At 44.3% G+C, this 17,817-nt stretch overlaps 1 long non-coding RNA gene across 1 annotated transcript; it reads left to right on the top strand.

Annotated features, from left to right (window-relative positions):
• Positions 1–133: 133 nt before the first annotated feature.
• LOC142924590 (uncharacterized) lies at positions 134–5,505 on the top strand. Its single transcript, XR_012941705.1, has 2 exons — positions 134–233; positions 345–5,505. It is a non-coding gene; the product is annotated as an uncharacterized LOC142924590 (long non-coding RNA).
• The last annotated feature ends 12,312 nt before the right edge of the window (positions 5,506–17,817 follow it).

The raw sequence follows: 17,817 nt of genomic DNA, 5'->3' as shown, positions 1-17,817 counted from the left end.
AGGCGCCCGGCGCGCCGCGTGCCGTAGAGCGGGGCTCGATCACGACTCCGTGGCTCGCCGAGGCGTCGGGCGAGGGGCGTGGGTGGTTGAGGTGACGGGAGATGAGGCTCGGGGTGGAGGAGGAGGCTGTTGCAAGCCGGGTGAGCTGCGCAACCTTGACAGTCTTCTTCAATGACACTCAACCAGTCGTACTCCACACGATCCACAACCCCGAGACGTGTCCACCAAGCTGGGTGTGTTGTCCTTCTTACCCCGCACCTCCGATTAAGCGCGGTTGGCTACGTATGGTGCGAAAGAAGTTCACCGTACATACAAGCTCTTACACTCGCTCTTTTTTTTCACAGCGCCGCTCATCCCCGTCATCCGGCCCGTGGTGCTGCCCTTATGCAGTGCCATTGCTCTCTTTGTCATTGCCCACTGCCCTTGCCCACTGCCCTTGCCCAATGCCAGACGCGTGTCCAATGGCCAGCGGCGACCGTGTACCCGCCCCTGGTTCACGACGGATTTGGGTGGCCGCGTCTCGCCGCCTCCCAGGGGACACGCGAATCATAAATAAACTAAACCTACGTTTTTATTTTACCCGGTTAAGGCCCACTGAGTTACGTTGCTCACCTTTTGGTTTTATAAGTGATCTGGCCACACTTGATTGCTCACCGAAGTGGCTTATCACGTGGGCATTTACAGGAGCCAAAGACTCTAAACGCGTGTTTATAACTGAAATGTTCTAAACGAATGTTTCTAACTCTCAAACACTGGAGTCGAATGTTTATAATTGTGGAGGGGAAAACTCGGAGAACCAGGAGAAAAATCCACACGACCACTGGGAGAGAGACAAAAGACAAAGATCCCCGTTATAGTATTAACAAACTATTGGGTCAAGTGTTGTTAGCGAGCACCTATTATGAAGGCCTGCACGGCACACGAGGGGGTGGGTGGCCAGCACCACGGCCGGCTGCCTTTGAATGAGTACCTAGTGGCGATGCTCACACATCGCACCAGGTACTCATTTGAGGCTGAGTCAACCTAGGGGAGGCCCAGGACCGGTTCAGATCGTCATCGGTGTTGGCCGTGAGCGGGAGTTCAACTCGGGTCGCCAGGTTCGTAGCGCATTGCGCTAACCGCTGCACCACCGCTCCCCACAGAGAGAGAGAGAAAACGCACACTCTAAAGTAACATACAGCAGGCGTCAGGGTCGGGATCGAACAACACGCGCTCCTGCGTACCAGCCGAGGGCGATAACATCTCGAGACTGGTGGTGAATAATCTCGATCATTGTTCGAGCGCCGCAGCGCGGCGAGCAGACATCGCAACAGGTACGCCGAAACGGGTTTACCGGGGGGTGGGGGGGCACGATGGGACGCACCAACTTCCTTGTGATGGTGTTTATTTAGTAAATTAAAAAGAATGAATGCTGTGAAAGGGACGAAGCATCAACACGAACAGCAGGGTGCTCAATCAAAAAAGCAAGTTGGGGAATGGGAGTTTGTCTGGATATTCTAAATGGGGAAATGAATAGCACCTTACAGCTAATTAAGTACTTTAGTGACACCTCTCATTTTAAATGTAGAGTTGCCCGCAGGGTGGCCTCGAACCCAGTCCCACGTGGAAATGTATAAATGTGTTATGGAGGTAAAGGTCCCACTCAAGGGCCGCACTGTCATTCTGGATGGGTGGTCACCAGAACAAAGAGTGTGATTAAGTAATATGATGGACAGTGCACTCTAAACAGCATGTACATGTGGTGGACGAACGAAGTTTACAACGAAGTTCATAACGAATGACATTGCTAAGGAAACTGTACAGTGAGGGAAAAAATATTTGATCCCCTGATGATTTTGTACGTTTGCCCACTGACAAAGAAATTATCAGTCTATAATTTTAATGGTAGGTTTATTTGAACAGTGAGAGACAGAATAACGACAACAAAAATCCAGAAAAACGCATGTCAAAAATGTTATAAATTGATTTGCATTTTAATGAGGGAAATAAGTATTTGACCCCCTCTCAATCAGAAAGATTTCTGGCTCACAGGTGTCTTTTATACAAGTAACGAGCTGAGATTAGGAGCACACTCTTAAAGGGAGTGCTCCTAATCTCAACTTGTTACCTGTATAAAAGACACCTGTCCACAAAAGCAATCAATCAGATTCCAAACTCTCCACCATGGCCAAGACCAAAGAGCTCTCCAAGGATGTCAAGGACAAGCTTGTAGACCTACACAAGGCTGAAATGAGCTACAAGACTATTGCCAAGCAGCTTGGTGAGAAGGTGACAACAGTTGGTGCGATTATTCGCAAATGGAAGAAACACAAAAGAACTGTCAATCTCCCTCGGCCTGTGGCTCCATGCAAGATCTCACCTCGTGGAGTTGCAATGGTCATGAGAACGGTGAGGAATTAGCCCAGAACTACACGGGAGGATCTTGTCAATGATCTCAAGGCAGCTGGGACCATAGTCACAAAGAAAACAATTGGTAACACACTACGCTGTGAAGGACTGAAATCCTACAGCGCCCGCAATGTCCCCCTGCTCAAAAAAGCACATATACATGCCCGTCTGAAGTTTGCCAATGAACATCTGAATGATTCAGAGGACAACTGGGTGAAAGTGTTGTGGTCAGATGAGACCAAAATGGAGCTCTTTGGCATCAACTCAACTTGCCGTGTTTGGAGGAGGACGAATGCTGCCTATGACCCCAAGAACACCATCCCCACCGTCAAACATGGAGGAGGAAACATTATGCTTTGGGGGTGTTTTTCTGCTAAGGGGACAGGACAACTTCACTGCATCAAAGGGATGATGGACGGGCCATGTACTGTCAAATCTTGGGTGAGAACCTCCTTCCCTCAGCCAGTGCATTGAAAATGGGTCGTGGATGGGTATTCATGCATGACAATGACCCAAAACACACGGCCAAGGCAACAAAGGAGTGGTTCAAGAAGAAGCACATTAAGGTCCTGGAGTGGTCTAGCCAGTCTCCAGACCTTAATCCCATAGAAAATCTGTGGAGGGAGCTGAAGGTTCGAGTTGCCAAACGTCAGCCTCGAAACCTTAATGACTTGGAGAAGATTTGCAAAGAGGAGTGGGACAAAATCCCTCCTGAGATGTGTGCAAACCTGGTGGCCAACTACAAGAAACATCTGACCTCTGTGATTGCCAACAAGGGTTTTGCCACCAAGTACTAAGTCATGTTTTGCAGAGGGGTCAAATACTTATTTCCCTCATTAAAATGCAAATCAATTTATAAAATTTTTGACATGCGTTTTTCGGGATTTTTTTGTTGTTATTCTCTCTCACTGTTCAAATAAACCTACCATTAAAATTATAGACTGATCATTTCTTTGTCAGTGGGCAAACGTACAAAATCAGCAGGGGATCAAATACATTTTTCCCTCACTGTACGTCGCCAGTCGACCTCCGGGTTACAGCAGAAATAACAAGCCTGGCAACAAAGGTCCTCCTCAGGACCAGGCGTGCCGATCCATCGGCCCCTTGGTTCGTCTATACGAGATACCTTTAATCTGCTGTAATGAATCCATAATAAAGAAAAAGCACGTGCATGTACAGTCCTTTTGTCAATCCACTGCTGGGTGATGGCCTCGCTGTAATATGGGTGCTTCTTTATTCATTCAATGCTGTAATTTAGTTGCAGTTAAGTGAGTTTGGTTAAGCACATACATCAAGAATACATTCAGATGGTGTATAAGTTAAAAAGTGCAATAAGTGATGTCTTAATAAAAATGTTACTTGTGGAAAAAAATACTCTCGGGAAAAGAGGCGCATTCAAAAGAATCGTTTACATTCCTTGTAACACGAGTTGAGTTTCCTCCCAGGCCTGGTATCGTCATCAAGGTCATAAATTGTAGACTTTTTTTGGTAGATGGAAGAAAATCTCTTAAGTGTAATGAAATTAAGCTTAGACTCAGATAATCTGAATGTTTCGTGAGCTTCAAAAATGGATTATAAGTAGTCAATAGAATGGAGGATTCAACGTGCAACATATATTGCCAATAATACTGCAGGCTCAGTGGGCACACCAGTCCTTTGTATCAAGGCCGTAGCCATGGAGTCAACATTGGGGGGGACCAAATCTTCTCGGGTGTCTGGGGTCCCCCCCCCCCCAGAAAAAATCTAAATTTGAAAACTCATTTCCTGCCATTTCGTGCCTAAAATATTTTAAAATTCACTAACACATGGGATGGACTTTTTATTGATCTTTTACAATAATGTCTAATGGTGTATTGTATTACATTGCTCTGTTTTTTCTTTTTTTTACCTTTTCTTGTTTCAATGTATGTAATAGCAGAGATTAGGGATTCATAAAGTACAACCATAACCACAATCATATAAACAAAAATCTATGCATTGTTATATGAAGACAAGTCCAGATATTGTGGGCAAGGTTTAGCAAATTGTTATTTTTATTTACATAGCATAGCAATAATTATTTTTTTAATATTTTTATAGCAATATATTTGAATATAATTACGGCCTTGCTTTGTACTAAGGCAAAATAATTTATCAGACATCACATTTTATATCCTAATATAGCTAAACCACATGTTGCAACTTCTGCCTCATTAAGTCGTAAAAGCATTGATTCTTAGTGTGTTCCAGACACATGGTGGTTTGTGAAATGAGTACTGCTTTAAGAGTTGAAAGCAATTTTGAAAGTATCATGTCTGCATTACGTACTTTAATAATGTGCTTCGATATAAGTTAGTTTTTTAAATAAATAAGGATTCTGGATATTTGTAAAACTGCATGTTTATTTATTTATTTAGAGGATTAGCTAGCTTTTCGTTTTGATATGCTTTATATTGTTTTTGGACCATGCGTCCTTTATTATCGCCATGGTAACTTTTTTACAAAGCAATTTTGAAGTAATTTGCAGACGTATGCTTAACAAGTGTATTGTTAACGTACATACTACCATGAAGAGGGGTGACATGGCAAGAGTTCTCGTGCAATGAAGTCATCTTTGTGCGAGGCACCGAGAACGACAACGGCAAGATATCTGAAGGTCAAGATGCGTGCGGGGCGCAGACCACCTGTGCCAAAGAGGAGTCCTCCGCTCGACCGCGTGCCGGGGGGTCTTGGGGCCGCACCTTGGCGAATAAAGCCAGCACGTCAAGAGAGAGATGAAAAGCTGCGATGTGCAATTTGGCTGCATAACCTGCATCATAAACATCGCGGATGTGGAATCGGTGCACGAACTGCGCTAAGTATATTGTCTCAATAGCTCATATTACATGATGAGAATGAAGCTTAGAACTTTTAATGAAGAAAGCACATTTGATGCTCATTACCAAGGTTTATAAAGCCACTCTTAAGTGAATGCTTACGTAACCTTCGCCTCCTCTGTGGGTGCAGTGTTTTCTTTGCATTGGTCGGATGCCTTTTGCTTAACGTTTCTGTTGTAAAAAGTGTGCTACCAAGTAATGACCTGCAGCACTAATTTGTATTGATATTCTCGTGTAATAAAATATTTAGATGAAAGACATATCTGGTTTCCGGATAGTGGTTTTGGTGTCCATGTATTGTTTCTTATGATTTTGGAAAAAAAGGTCTTTGATAAACCCTTAAATAGCCCAAATTAACCAGACCTAGACCCCCATGCCACACATGCCATTCCTATCCATCACCATGCTGGTCAGTGCAGATTGAAGATGAGAAATGCAGACATGGGGGCATAGAAGTGCAGTACAATGGACATTTTAGACTGTGCTCTGCGTGTCTTTTCGTTCATATAAAGTCAGAAAATAACAACATATGAATCAAAATTAACATGTATTTATCGTAAAGTAATAAAAAAATTACTACAAAAGATTTAGAAAGTGAGTCGTTTTTCGAGATTTACGATTATACTGTAAATCACTTTCACGAATCAGCCCCAAAATGTCGTCTCCCATCATGTTCTCGTTATACTGTCCTTGGTAGCGGCATTTAAAGTCCAGTATATCGTGGTGGAAGCGCTTGCCTTGCTCCTCTGAGTGCGCTCCCATGTTCTCCTTGAATTTATCAATATGAGCATCAAGGATATGGACTTTAAGGACATCCTACAGCCCATTGTGCCATAGTTCTTCACCAGTCTCAAACAGCTCCACATAAATCTTGACTTAAAGCTTTTGTGACTACAAGAATTCATATTCTTTGGGTCTTTCAGTAAAGTCACGTAGATAGGTTCAAAGAAAATAACAAAAAACTATGACGTTTCGATTGCAACACAAGCGTTCATCATCAGGAAGAGGGGTTTTTTTGACCTATCTACGCGACTTTACCTAAAGACCCAAAGAATACAGCTCCACATAGTTTTCGACTTTGTGATTGCCCAGGAAGCCACGAACCACTGCTACAAAGCTGTTCCAAGCCGTTTTCTCCTTACTAGTGAGCTTCTTGGGGAATTCATTGCTCTTCAGGATCTTCTTTATCTGTGGTCCGACGAAAACACCAGCTTTGACCGTTGCCTCAAACAGCTTAGGGAAGAAGTCTTGAAGGTACTTGAAGGCTGCCGACTCCTTATCTACAGCTCTGACAAATTATTTCATGAGGCCCGATTTGATGTGCAGTGGTGGCATTAGCACCTTCTGGGGGTCCACCAGTGAATCCCACTTGATGTTGTTCCTCCCCACACAGAGAACTCGGTCTGCTGTGGCCAGTCCTGCCTGTGGTAGTGCGCCTTGGTGTCCCTGCTGTCCCAAAAGCAAAGATAGCAGGGAAACTTGGTAAAACCGCCTTGGAGACCCATCACGAATGCCACCATTTTGAAATATCCGATGACCTCCCAGCCGTACTCATCATACTTCAAGGCGTCCAGCAAGGTCTTGATGCTGTTGTAATCCTCTTTGAGGTGCACCGAGTGAGCCAGGGAAAGAGACGGGTACTTGTTACCATTATGGAGCAGCACGGCTTTGAGGCTCCTGGATGAGCTGTCAATGAAGTGGCGCCACTCATTCTGTTTACAGGCGATTCCGATTGCCTCGAACAGACTGGTCACATTGTGGCAGAAGCAGAGCCCATCTAGACGGGTGAAGAAGCTGCAAAAAGGTTGGTGACGCTTCCTCTGATCTGCGACTTGCACACTTTCATCCAACAAGTTTCACTGCTTGAGCCTAGACATCAACAGCTCGGCATTGGACTTGGTGAGACCAAGATCTCTGATCAAGTCGTTGAGATCTTTTTGGTTGGGGTAGTATGGGTTTCTCTCCTCAGCTCCACCTCTGAAATTATCATCTGGATCGACGTCTTCCTCGCTCTCTGAGTTGCTGCTCTTTTCTAAAGACAGCTGCTCGCTCTCTGAAGGAGTGGGTACGGGGAGATCATGGCAGTGTGGCACCGGAGCGATGGATGAAGGAAGGTCCGGATACGTGATAGCAGGTGCATTCTTGCCAGTCCGACGTTTGGAAGGGTCCACCATGCAGAAGTAGCAGTTGCTTGAGTGGTTAGTGGGTTCCTGCCAAATTCTTGGGATCGCAAAATTCATGGCTCTCTTATCCCCTCTGTACCATCCTACAAAAATAACTGTATTTCACCCATGACTAATGTGTAAGAGATTCTCACAACATGATATATTTTTTCAATAACATTGAAAATTGTAAAACATTTTTAAATTAAAAACTTTTTCAATTTTAAATATATTAACAAATGTTATAATGTAAAATTTCGAGCAACAATTGTTCATCTTACCTTCCAGAGTTTTTTGCATTGCTCGCAGGTGAAATGAGGTACCCAAGGTTTGTCTTGATCCCCAACAGGCATGCCGAAATATGCCTTGTAGGCCTCACACATCTTAGCAGATGCTTCCACAGAGTATTTTTTCGCTTTTGTATTGATAAATTGGCCGCAGACATAGCAAAATGCGTCTGCTGGATGCTTGCAGCCTCTTGATGCCATCTCATAAAAATGCAGATATGTATCCACTTAGGCAGCTGGAACTAAACTGAACTGGTGGGCTTAAGGCCCCTGTATTTATAATACTATTTTTATTACTGGAAAGTTCTAGAATGTTCTAGAAGTTACTCCAAGTTTACACAGCACTGAATCTATCTGGAATGTTCTGGAAAATAGGTACATTTAAAAATAGCACTGTCCTGATCACAAAAGCAAAGTTTGTGGGGAATCATAGCCATTTTCTGTACTTTTGAGGCATAAGCAAATAGGAAATAACACTTACTACCCACGAACAAACAAAAAAATGTGTTACACAGTATAATCAATATGCTGTTCACTCCATATGGATGAGCATATGCAATGTCACTATTGGTCTTGCATAAGAAGCCATGTGGAATTACATTTAAAAGTATTTTGCTGCTATAAATGTCCACATGATGAGCCACTTCGTTGAGCTATCACTTCATTGAGCCATCATTTTACCAGCTTATCTGGTAAAATAAAATAGTTTAGTTTAATTTTGCATTTTAAAAAGTATTGCCATAGCCTTACATCTGACACTACAGGGTGGCAATACTAAAATAATGAATCGAATTGCAACTCTGAATTATGACAATTCATTTAAATTGTGATAATTAATTTATGGTGATCGCAATGAGGATTGGAACCTGGTCTGCTAGAGAAGTATTGGTTTCTCATAATGGATCCGATTACCTGGAAATGTGTCAGGATAAGTTATTATTTTGTAAAATCAAGTGGGGAAAATAATCTGGTCAGGAAAGAGTCGAGTGGAAGTCGGTCCTGGTCAGCTGTGCTACGAGAGTCGACATTGATCTGTGTGCTTTTTCGATTCCTCCTGGCCCTGCTGATGCTTCTGCTGCCTTTACACTTAAGTTGACCCAAAATGCACAAATGTCGTTTATTAGAAACATATGAAAAAGAATACTGTTTCGCAGTACAGTACTGAACAGTAACTTCCACCCCCCCCCCCCCCCCAAGTATCTGCATGTGTATGACTACATGTAATCAGCTACAGAGATACATAATTACATAAGATGTTTCACAAACTGGTTCAAATTTCGTTGTTTGGTGAACGATGAATGGTGTACCATTTGGTGCTACGGTACATTGTATAAAGCCTTTATTGTTATGTACTGCCAATTCTTCTCGTGATGGTCACAGATATAGCGATATTACTTTACTAGTCACTGAAACATGAATTATCCCTGCCAACACTGTACTCCAAATGGAAATGGGATGTTTGCACCAGCAGGTCATGACGTATATCATAATGCTTTGCCAGCACCCCCAAAGCCGACATGCGTGAAGCCTTGTGCTGAACCCTGGACGTTACTTGCTGATATGGGTGCGGCAGGCACCGCAGGGGGTGGCAGCAGTAGCATATTAATATACGCCATAAGGTTATGCGCACACCCATAGCTGCTATCGCAACCACACAAATGTAAATGGGTACACGGTATGGCAGGGGACAAAGGAACCTCGGACTACGGAGGGATAAGCGGAATGTGGGAGATAGGTTGTTTGTGGGTCGCTTTCTATCTCACTCTTTCTCTCCCTCTGTGTGTTAATGCTAGTGTAGTGAGTCCAACTGAGTCGCAGACGTTGTTCTTTAGAGGCAACACTTTTATTGTAGCATCAACACGTAACACAAAGGGGTAACTGCCCGTTCACCAGATACAGCCTAGCGTGGTGGCCACCCAGGTAACTACCCTATACGGAGGAGTTACAGCAGTACAAATCCTTATTGCCATACACATAACTTATTGCGGTACAAATCCTTATTGCGTACAAATACTGGAGGAAGGGCCTTTGCTATAGATGCCCCGTAGGGTCTGGAATGCTTTCGCAAATAAACTCCAGCTTGGATCACTACCTACAAGACCATCACTCAAAACTGTTCTAGAGGAGTCGTACAACCCTAGCTGCCACTGCTATCCAGTGGCCTGAAATCAAATATATATCTATAGATGACCAATGCGAGAAATTATCATGTACAGTGAAAACTTGGATTGCGAGTAACTTGGTCTGCGAGTGTTTTGCAAGACTAGCAATTTTTTTAAATAATTAATAATTTGATCAACGAGCGATGTCTAGCAATACGAGCAGTACGTACACAGTATACGCTTTGTCTGCCGAGCGTTACGTGATCACAACAGAGCCAATGGTTCTTCTCTCTCTCTCTCGCTGCGGGATTGTGGGTAATCATCTCCCACGCTCGGTCTCAGTCGGCGTGCCTCACTCGTATAGTCAACATCCGTGCGAGCGTATACTGTTTACTACAGAACTATAGTGTTTACTACAGTATAGTGTTGTGACCACGTGTGTGTGCGTAAAGCATTTTTTTAATTTTGTGTCCAAGTGTAGTGACTGTTCTTTAGTAACTGTATTGCAAGTGAAAGTCCTACACAATAACCCTCCTCTCCTCTCTTTCGTCTCCCTCACACCAGCCACGATTAAATGTAATGAATACATTTGATTACTTTATATTGAATTTAAATAATATAAAATATAAAAAGGTATTTTGTATTAATAATTTTTATATGAATACAGTATTTTTGGGTTGTGGAACGAATCATCTGAGTTTCCATTATTTCTTATGGGGAAATTCGCTTTCATATACGAGTGCTTTGGATTACTAGCACAATTCCGGAACGAATTATGTTTGCAATCCAAGGTTTCACTGTATTTTGATTATAGTGTGCTGCTACTACTATTGTTACTCCTGCTATTATGGATTGACTCATGCAGCTAGCGAAGGATGCTAGGTTTAGTAATATATGTTATGTATGTCGCTATTGTTAACTTTCAATCACATTTTTTTATGATCACTGTTACATTGTTTTTATAGCATTATTTTAGTAATTTCTAGAAAGGCTTAGTTGAGCCCTATTTGTTTTATGTAGTATAGAGTTGGACTTAAAATTTTAATCTGAATTGTATTGATTGTTATTGTGATCTAACATCGAAATGGGATTTTTTTGCACAGTTTAGTACACAGCATAAACAAATGGTGCTTTTTGTGGAAGATTTTATTGTTTTTGTAGGGGGTGTCTCAATTTGTGTACAGTAAATTATAAATGTATCTTGTAATTTTATTGTTTGTTGCGATTGCACCCGAAGCAAGAGCCGAATGGCTCACAGGGTTATTCCAAATAAATGAAACTGAAACTGAAGGGTCTGATCCTCACTCGCGTCCCGACCACGTGTTGATGCCTGTAGAGCTTCCAGCTTGTAGGACGTAGAGCTTCAGCTTGTAGAATGCAGCGAACCCGGTCCCTCTCAGGGACCCGCCTTATCTCCCCCCACGGGTCTGGGCTGCTCCGCCCTCGGCCCCGCCCGCCTTCTGGAGCCTTCTAGCTCCCTCTCGATCCCTCTCGAGAGCTCTCCTTGGACACGTGATCACCCCCTAGTTCCCCCACCTGGGGGCCTCTCTGTGGACACTCCAGATCACGTGTCTGCGGGGTCAACCAGAGTGCCATGGCCCGGGGCAACCCTGCCCCTGGGCTGACACTCTCCTACTCCCCCCTGTGGAAGCCCGCACTACACGCTATGCGTGGTGCCCGCGCTATCCCAGCGCACGCCAAGCTCCGCTAGGGCTGGTACTACACCCGCCTACGGGGTGTACGCGATGACAGTGTATCGAGAAAGTCAGGTTCACGTAAATGGCGCTGGCGAACCCCGTATGACCGCTCCCCTATCGGTAGAAAATCAGGGAGCTAGGGCCCAGAGTGGGCGTAAACCAGAAAGGGGAGGCACAGGGACAGAAGCTGCTCACAGAACGTGCCAATTCGTCACTAGTACATCGGTGTGTTGAGGAGCCAAGCCACAACTTTACAATCTGAGTACGACGTTTCACCAGTAATTACAACAAAGGTTGGGGAGGCTACCCCCCGCCTCCCCGTTCTCCCGTGACCCACCGTCCTCCTGCTCTCTCCCCTTAGCTGCTGCTCCTCGGGGCATGATTTCAACAGCCACACCACCCAACGCACAGGCTCACCACACCATACACTCCTCTCCCTCCCCGTGCTCACAGAGACGACACGACACGGAAGAGTGTCTACTGGTGGTTTATTCTCTATTTAATTAGAGTTAATCTACCTGTGTCAGTGTAGACCAGCAGGACAGATCTAACCTATCTCTTTACTGTCTAGGGCTCAATTTGCCTAGTCTCTCCCTACTCACCTCTCTACGGGATTTTCTCCTAAGACTTACCTCTTCACTCTATACTTACGCTCCGACTTCGAGGGGTGGGAAGCTGCGAATAAGCGAGGCTGCACGCGGCTTTGGCTGGGAAAACTGAACTCGGCTGCCCTCTGACTCGTCTCGCGGACGTTCATGAGGCAGGGAGCTGACGACTCCTCGATCACCCTCTCCAGTTGACCCCCAGCACAAAGAGACCTTGTTTCCCAATTTCACTCCCTTTTTATCCCTAGCTTCAAATGGTCCATGGTGCCGCCCCGCCCCCCTGTCGTGTATTCCTCTCAAAGGGTCCACGGTGCGGCAGTGCCATTTGGCCTGGGGGGGGGGGGGCCTGCCAATTCCCCGGCCCTGAGAAACCGTGGAGCACCCCCACGAGGGGGGCCCTCGGGTGAAAACTCAGGGGCAGGTGACCTCCCCCCCACGAGGCCCTACGTGAGTGCGTGTGTGTGTTCATGTGGAGGGTGGCGGGGGAAGCGCTGTGACGGCAGCCGGGTGGCTTCTCTGTCGCAGCACCCCCGTTGCAGGCACGGCTCCCACGGAGCAGCTTCGTTGTCGTGGCACCACAAAGGCGCCTTTTGGCGTCCTCTGGTCTAACACCGTTTGGGACTAGGCAAAAAAGAAAGCTGTCTATGGTGTGGACCAATCAGTTTCAAAGACAATGCATATATTATCAGAGTATGTTTTTTGTTTGCATTCTGACTACAAGTATTGCGGTTAATGCAAACATGATTCCTTGTAAAAGGTTTCAGTTTGGTGTTTTAACATCTCAACACCTATCATCATTTCTTGTTGCAGTCAAAACGTCGTGAGAATTTAATTGTTTTATATTTTTATTATTTTATTGTTTCCCTTCTACGTGACTTTACCGAAAGAACCAAGAATATGAATCCCTGCAGTCACGAAAGCTTTAAATCAAAATCTCAACACCTGTTTCATTTTTATAAATTAAACCTGTTTTGTTGCCAGAAAAAAGGGGAAAACCTATTCTCATATTTTGATACTGGCAAAGGAGGTCCCATGATACAGTCTACCATCGTTCAAAGCTTCCCGAACGCCCATGAGGCCTACCCAGGTGTGGAGCCTCTGAGCGCTGCCTGGTGGGGTGCACCAAGGTCGGCAGGGCGCTAGGTGCGACAGGCTTTGTGCAGGCACAACCATTCTAAAAAGATGTGGTGTCCTTTTTCACGTTCGAAACATTGCTCGCATATGCTGATTCTGAGAACCTCATACATGCCTTTATGAGTGTGGTCAGTATGATACCGAAAGTTTTCTGTTTACACAATGACTTTCGACAGTCCCCACCTGCCGGAAACCACGTGGTTATGATTGCATCCTTTTTAGGTAATCCCCAGGGTGGTCCAGATGTCTAAAACGTCATTTTTTAGAAAGGTTTATTTAAATAAAAAATGAATATGAAAAGGAAATTATTTTTCGAGCTCTATTAATTGGGGGGATACAAGACATCTGGACCACCTTGTACATTGAGGGCAATGGGTAAATCCCCTTGACACTGCCTGTTGCCTTGTGGGATAAGTTGTGGCACAAAGGCCATGGCAGTAAAGCCTAAATGACAGCATAAAGCTACGGCTGTAATTGCCAAGGAAGTCATGTCCAGAGCTAGAAGTATTAATGTCCCCGAGGGCAGAGATGGAGTTTCACAGAGTGACAACACCTCATCCGGTAAACACTGGCATGAGCCGCAGGTGACATTTGACTTTTATCCTGCAACTGTCCGCAACAAAAATAATTCTTAGCACAGCAACTTGGAATGTAGGAATTCTATACCAAAGGAAAACTGGAAATCGTAAAGCACAAAATGACAAGACTTGAGATAAATATTTTAGGACTGAATGAAGTTAGATGAAAAGGCAGTGGACATTTTAAAACCGATTGAAAGTTATTCATCTATTTAGTAGAGAGTAAATGTGAGAGGAGGAATGCTGCAAGACAGACAGCAAGCTCTCTTCAGGACTATTTTGCAATGTCCAATAGAGCAAAGCTTATTATTCTTTTTCACTCCAATGCAGATGTAGTGAAGTAAACAATACGCATAGGAATTGGCCATATACAGTACATACAGACAAGGAGAACGGGTCACATGAGGTCGAACAGGTGGTCGAGTCGCGGGTGGCGTAAACAACCCGAAGTAATTAAGGGAGTCGTGGCACGAGGGCTGTGATTGGTCGAGAGGCTGTTAGTGTTAAGTGGTGGCGTCTGGATGTCTGATGGAGGGGACAGGTGCGAGCTGGCGGAAAACGGCCAGCGAGCCACGTGGCAATTAAATAAGGCTAATGCGAAAGGGGATAAAACGCGAGGTGGTTTGAACGGAGGAGAGTTGCTGCTGGGGAGTTGTTGTTGGAGAGTTGTTGCTGGGCAGTTGTTGGCGAGAGGTGAAGAGATACGAAGAAGACAGCTGGAATGTTAGGGAAGAATAGATAGAGAGCCGGACCCCAAAGATAGTAAATAGCGATAGGGAGAGTCAGCGTTAGCGGAGATAGATGGAGTCACTGTGTGTGAATAGACAGACAGGATACTGTGTGTGAATAGATAGAAGAAGAACCACTGTGTGTGGAAGGGAAGTCACTGCGTGTGAAGAGATAGTGGCGATACTGTGTCTGAGGAGATAGAAGACGAACCACTGTGTGTGGAAGGGAAGACACTGTGTGTGAAGAGATAGAGGAAGGAACACTGTGTGTGGAAGGGGATGCGCGGACAATGCTGAAGTAAATCGGAGTGTCCGAGTTGGCGGAGCACGGAGAGAATTACTGTGTGTACGGAACGATGGAATAAAAGTGACGGCGGAAAAAGAGACGGTTGTCGTCCGAGTGAATTCACGGCACTACACACACATTAAAGCTTGCTCGATCTTCGTGGCACACTGAACCGGAAAGATAATTCCCAATTACCACAAACCACCGCAAATGTACCGCAAAAAAACATTAAGCCCCTCCCTCGTGCACTCTACACCCATGCAGCCCCCCCTAAAATTTTCTGAGAGATAGAGTTGCATGAAATATAGGTTGAATATGAATATCAGACTCTAAATGTTTTTCAAAACCTGTTGGATAAAACAATGTTAGAACGCCAAGAGAAATTACTCATAGGTCGCATGATAACAGGAGATAACAGGTGTGTTAGAGAGAAACAGAATAGCACTGCCAATGGGATCCATATTCAAAAAACAATAAATTATTCACGACTATAATGAGAATACTGCAGTTACATACGGTGTGCTCTGAGTGGATGTGAAAGCTGGACAATAAACAGAATAAACATAAATGTGCTTTTAAGAAGGATGTAAAAAATCTCATGGATGAGCACCACAAATGATGAGTAACACAAATGTATTGTGGATAGCAGGTATAAAAAGTAAATTTAAAAAAAATAGGCAAACTAGATTCGAAGCTTTCATGACTGCAGGAATCACTCTTTGGTTATTTCGGTAAAGTCACGTAGAAATAAATAATAATAGAATACGACGTTTCGATTGCAACACAAGCAACCATCATCAGGCACAAATGAATGAGAAAACAAAGAGTAAACTTGGAAATATAGTGCAATACAACATGCTGCGTGAGCGCAGCAACAACACAATGCAGAAAGCAGAGCGACTACAGGGTCCTTCAGGAGTATTGCACAACTAAAGAGAAAGGAATGTTAATTTCCCAAAACGTTGCATATTATATCTTATTTTAAGGAAGTGTTATTGGAGTGTTTTCTTTTACTGTTCTTGTGCTCCACTGCCAACGAGGCATCACCAACGATTGGTTTCGTTCCACATTATTATCCGGGATTATGTAGTGCAAAGGTTTCACCACGTGGGGGCGTTATTGTCATAAATTTCAGAGAACGTTAACTCGGTACAGTATCTGGGAACGGTGTAGCGGAGTACCAATTGCCAAAAGTCAGAGGGCCAAAATTAAAACTTGACAAAATATATTTTTTTAAAACTCAAAGGCTACAAGATGTTTGATGTGACACATTTTTTTGGAAAATATATATCACCTGGACGAAAATTGGGGACATCGTCTGCTCCAAAGAGCAGAGTGGTGGAAATTTTACATTCCTATGGCATGGTTCATGCAATTTTGACTTCCCAAAAAGTTGGTGCTTAATTTATCAACTCTGGTGAGTCAGTTCCATATCAAGCATATGATGCAGTTCCAAGATTATAAATGATTTGGATCAGTCCTTGGTTTGTCAAAGCTTGGATGAGTGCATCAGTGTTTACTTAGTCAAATGCCTTTTCCTGGTCTAAAATGATAGCTCAACAAAGTCGCTGAATCTAAATGAGGGAAAAACGGGAGGACCCGGAAGATAGTCTACGCAACCATGGGGGGAACTTGCAAACGTTAAATATACAGGCGTCAGGGTTGGTATTGAACCCGCGACCTCCTGTATACCAAGCGAGGTAGTAAACATCTCACCACCGCGGAAGAGTTCATATGGACTCACCTTGTATTAATTTTCAGTTCAAACTATCAGGCAGACCTGGAGAATAGTCTGGTGTGGACTCGTGTTGTATTATATCCCGGATCAGTGTGAGGCAGCTCTGGACAATAGTCCGTGAGAACTCAACTTGTATTAATGCACGGTTTAGAGTGTTAGGCAGCCCTCGGGAATAGTTTGTATTGACTTACCCTGTAACATTTCCCTTGTTGAGAGAAACAGGTAGACAGGAAGAATACTTTCTTGTTAATGCACGTTGTATCAGGTAGATACCTAGATTAAATTCTGTTTTAGGATCTTTGTACATTTTCCTTTGGTTCAGAGTAATCAGGCCGATATTAAATGTGTTACATATGAACTCTGCTCATGCAGTTTTCATTGGTGGAGCAGGATTGGACACATTTGGCATTTAAACAGGGCCAGGTTTGAGTCCTATCACTTTATTATTCACTCCAGTGGAGACTTTGCTTCTTGAGTCTCTGGGACTGCGTTACGGCTCAACTGAAACAGGCACAGGACGGTGACAAACGGGAGGGGACCTGGGGTAAGGATGGCTCGCTCCTGGTTGTCTTATAATGCCCCTGCCCACTCCTGGATCGGTGGTTCCATTTGGAGTGTTCCTGGATCCTCTTTCAACTTGTGTTTCAAGTTTATCTTGAACAAGGCACAGGGAAACTGGAGGAGAGCTGCCCTGGCAGTCTCATCAGCTTGTGGGGAGTCCCACATGTATGACCCGTGAGTGATGTGACAAGCACTGTCTTTTTTCAGGGTCTGATCAGCCAGAGCTCAGCCCTGTCCACGTGATCTACTTACCCCAAGCTGCATTCTTGGAAGTGCTGAGGAAGAGACTTTGCACGGGTCTGATGATCTTGTGCTGAGCCGCTGTTGGAGTATCCAACATTTGCATCGATCTTCTGGAAAGCACTAGAAAGACTTGTGGGGGCCTCCCACATTGTGCCTGGTGGTGTTGGGACTCTACGTACGTGATGCGTGTGTCATACAGGACCATGTTGTCTTTTTTATTTATCTAGAATAAAAGTACTGCTCCAGTACGGGCTAGTCTGGTCCTGGTTAAATTCAGTGTGTGGTTCAGTTGTTACACAAGGTCTCTGGTTACACTTCTTATTTTCTATCGTCTCTCCTTTTTCAACTTTCAGCATTTTTCACGGGCAAAAATGTATTGAGTACATTTTCAAAATCCTTGTGCTGGCTCATTTATCTATTTTTTGTCTGGGGGCATCTCTGTTAGGGCTGGTG

Source organism: Petromyzon marinus, chromosome 14, assembly GCF_048934315.1.
Source record: "Petromyzon marinus isolate PM22_M1 ecotype Great Lakes invasive population chromosome 14, UKy_Petmar_22M1.pri1.0, whole genome shotgun sequence".
NCBI lineage: Eukaryota > Metazoa > Chordata > Hyperoartia > Petromyzontiformes > Petromyzontidae > Petromyzon > Petromyzon marinus.
Note: the sequence above shows the minus strand (reverse complement) of the source record. Positions and strands in the feature narration are given on the sequence as shown.